Below are 3,622 nucleotides of genomic sequence, written 5' to 3' on the forward strand. Positions count from 1 at the left end.
GTAAGTTTGTACCATTTTTTTTTATTGGAATAGAATTTTTGCAACGCCCTTTAAATTACTATTTATTTCCTTTGCTCACTGATAGCTAGATTCAAACAGAGCACACTAACACCTCACAGAGAAGACCAATGGACCTTTATTAATTTGGTGGAAAATGCTTGATATCTCCCTAGCAACAGCATTTGTCCAATCATAAATTCACTTTTAGACTTCCCACTAAACCATTTTTTGTGTAAGAGACCAAGGGAATTCTCAGTAAGTTATCTAATAAAGACTAAACCAAAATCTATAACTATATTTTAAGGAAGCCTCGAAGGGCTTCCTTGCTTGATTCCTTATATTAAGTAAAAAGAAATAACAATTTAAGAGAACTTAATAAAAAAATATTAAGTAATAAAATAACAATTTAAGAGAACTTAAATATATCCATTGACATAACTTTAGTATCCATTTGCAAGCATGGCAAGATGGAAAAAAAAAAAAGAAAAAGAAAGAACTGATGGATTCATATATAGTTTTCCTAAGGTATATGTAATCAATTAAATTATATTGCGGTATTTGTTTTATAACAAATCATTGTAATGTAAGATTGCAATAAATCATATTACAGTCAATGGATATAATATGATTGCAGTCTAAAACCAATGCAATTAGAATGCATTACACTCTACAATGTTATTACCGGGTACTGGAACCCGATCGTTAGACGTGAGAAAATTAGGGAGTCGGCATCAATCTTTTTTTTTTTAGGTGTGATTGGCCACTCTATTTTGTCATACTCGACGAAATCCTAAATTAATTTTAAGTCCGTCTAGAACGATAAATTGGTCTACATATCTTTAAGATTTGGATTCAGAAGTACGGTTAGCACGAGAAAGAATTAGTACCCCCGTGACGCCCATTCTACGAACGATGCCATTTAATCATATATTATCCTAACCCATTAACCTTATTCTTACGTTTCCTTAATTATTATTTATTTAATTTATCTCTTATTCCATTAATCAAATCAAAATATTTTACGGGTTTGGCGTACACGCGATGTAATTGTGAAATGCATGGCATAAAATCGGGATAATGTCAAACGAAAATCTTTTATTGAGCGTACTTTCTGAATCCGCCCATCATACTGGTACGATCTGGGAGTATTCTCTCACCTAGAAAAATACCTTAGAAACTCGCCTTCATAAGTTTACTAGATAGATCCCATCATCGAGATAGTCATTTGCCAGTGAAAAAAAAAATAGTGTTTCATGAATGCAAATCATAATTCGGGGTAAAAGTCTTTTATTAAAGATATTTCTCCTAACCCTCCTATCATAATGGTGGGATCCGGAGGTATCTTTTCACCTATGGAGTTTACTGGAGAAATTCGCCTTTCCAAGCTTCCTCGGGAAGTCCCATCATCAGAGTTTATACCCGTATACAATATATATCTATATGCCATGACATTTAACAATGCAACCATGATACGTGATGCACTCGTACACTCAATATTCGTTTCTTATCTTTCATAAAATTTACTACTTTTCTTTGTGTGCGTATTTATTATGAACAAATATTTTACATTTACTTATTGTTTTTGCTTCGTTATGCATTTTGCTATATAAGTACCTATTTATCTTACTATATAAAATTGTTTAGAACCATATTTTTAGACCAAGTATTTTTATTATCCATAACTATTATTATTTATGGTTATGTGTTTTATCCATTTTTGTATTATTACAATTAACAAATTTATTGTTATCATTAATTTTTTATTTTTTTATTCGTAGATTTTGATTAATTGGTGATTAAATATGTATTTTTTTTTACTTATTTGAGATTAGGAACATCTGCATTCTAAATTAAGACCCTCCCATCGTACTGGTGGAGTCTTAACCGAAATTCCTAACTTGAAGAAATTCACTCGAAATTGCGACTTCTCACACTCTGAATGGACATCCCATCATCGATATTAATCCCCAAAACAACTATTATATATTTATATATTATAATTTTTACTACATTACACTCTTTTATTTTCTACATGTACCTATATGTATATAAATTTGAGAAATTAAATATTCTATTGCTATCACATACTTAACTTATTATTATTATTAAGATATTCTTTTCTTTTATTTACTTAACTCATTTTGATATGATGATCCATTTTAATACTATTTTTAGTCCTTACTTAAGCTATCTTCTCCATTACTAAATATCTTTTATGTGTGTAAATATCTATGTGTGTGTGTGTGTGTATTTTTATATATCTCCTTTCCTAAATTAATTTGAATTTCTTCATGACTAACTACTATTTTACTATTTTAGTTTTATTTTTCATTGCCAGATATTTATTTTGTTTTTCTCATTTTTTTTGTTTCATATATTTCTTTTCTTATATATAAATTTCAAACCATTTCAAGAAATAATAACATTAATGTAACTAATAAACGAGAAATTAATATATCACAACTCCAACATTTCAAACCCAATCTATTGTTTAATAAACAGATCCATTACCTACTCGGTTGAAATTAACCCACTGTTCCAAATGGGTTCAAGCTCCACTAGTCTTCAAAGACTGCCTCCAGTCCGGTCTGGGTCCAAAAGGTCTGCTGCTACTGCACCGTGGGAGGCCCAAAAGGAAAAGCCTCTCCTTCCTTTTTTTTTTTTTACTTTTCTTCTTCCTTTTTCTCTTCCAATCACTTTCTTTGTTTTCTTTTTATTTCTTCCTTCTCTCTCTTCCCGATCTTTCTTCCTTTTTTTCTTTTTTCTTTTCCTTCTTTCTTTTTCTCTCTTCCTCTTTCTTCCTCGGCTTCTCTCCCTCTCTTTCTCGGCTTCTCTCTCCTTCCTTCCCTCTCTCTCTTTCCTTCCCTCACTCTCTCGGCTTCTCTCCCTTTTTCTCCCCGTCGGTGTGCTTTCTTCTCCACCAACCAGATCTGGGTCTCCAAGGCCCCTTCTTTGGCTTTCTCCCTTTTTTCTTTTTTTTTTGTGCCTTTCTTTTGTTGTGATTTTGGTTATTTTTTAGTGCTTGTGGTTAGGTGTTTTTGGTTGGTAGAACTTAGGATTTTTTTTTTTGTTTTTGAAGATCTGTGTTTGAAGAAGATGAGATTTAAAAAAAAAAAAACGTTTTCTACTCTTTCAAATCCTCTTCCCCTTGGTTTTCAATTCGACTTTCCTTTTATGCATGAGTTTCAAAATGTTTCAGAGTTTGATTGTCCAAAATTTTGGACAATCACAAACCTTAAAGTCAAAGCAAATCCATCGAAAATGAGCACCCAAATCTTGGCTGCCAGAGGGAGCATCCAATGCTTTGTATATTGTTGACAATGGAAGCAAGCATTCTTCCAGCCTCTCTATGTTTTCTCTTCTTTTTAATTTTTAATTTTATTTTTTATTTATTTTTATTTTTATATTACCATAAAAAAAAGGTGTCTACAAACAATTATAGAACATATAATTTATTTCATTATTTACTGGATGTAAGTAGTGATTTCAAATTAATAGATTTTCAAATTTCATTTGACCGATAAGTATTATTTGATAATTATTTTGAATAAATTAAAAGCTCTATTTTAAAAAAAAGAAAATTAAAAAGCTTTCCAACACAATCTTACAAGAAATTCCTTGT

Source organism: Theobroma cacao, chromosome 2, assembly GCF_000208745.1.
Source record: "Theobroma cacao cultivar B97-61/B2 chromosome 2, Criollo_cocoa_genome_V2, whole genome shotgun sequence".
NCBI classification, from domain to species: domain Eukaryota; kingdom Viridiplantae; phylum Streptophyta; class Magnoliopsida; order Malvales; family Malvaceae; genus Theobroma; species Theobroma cacao.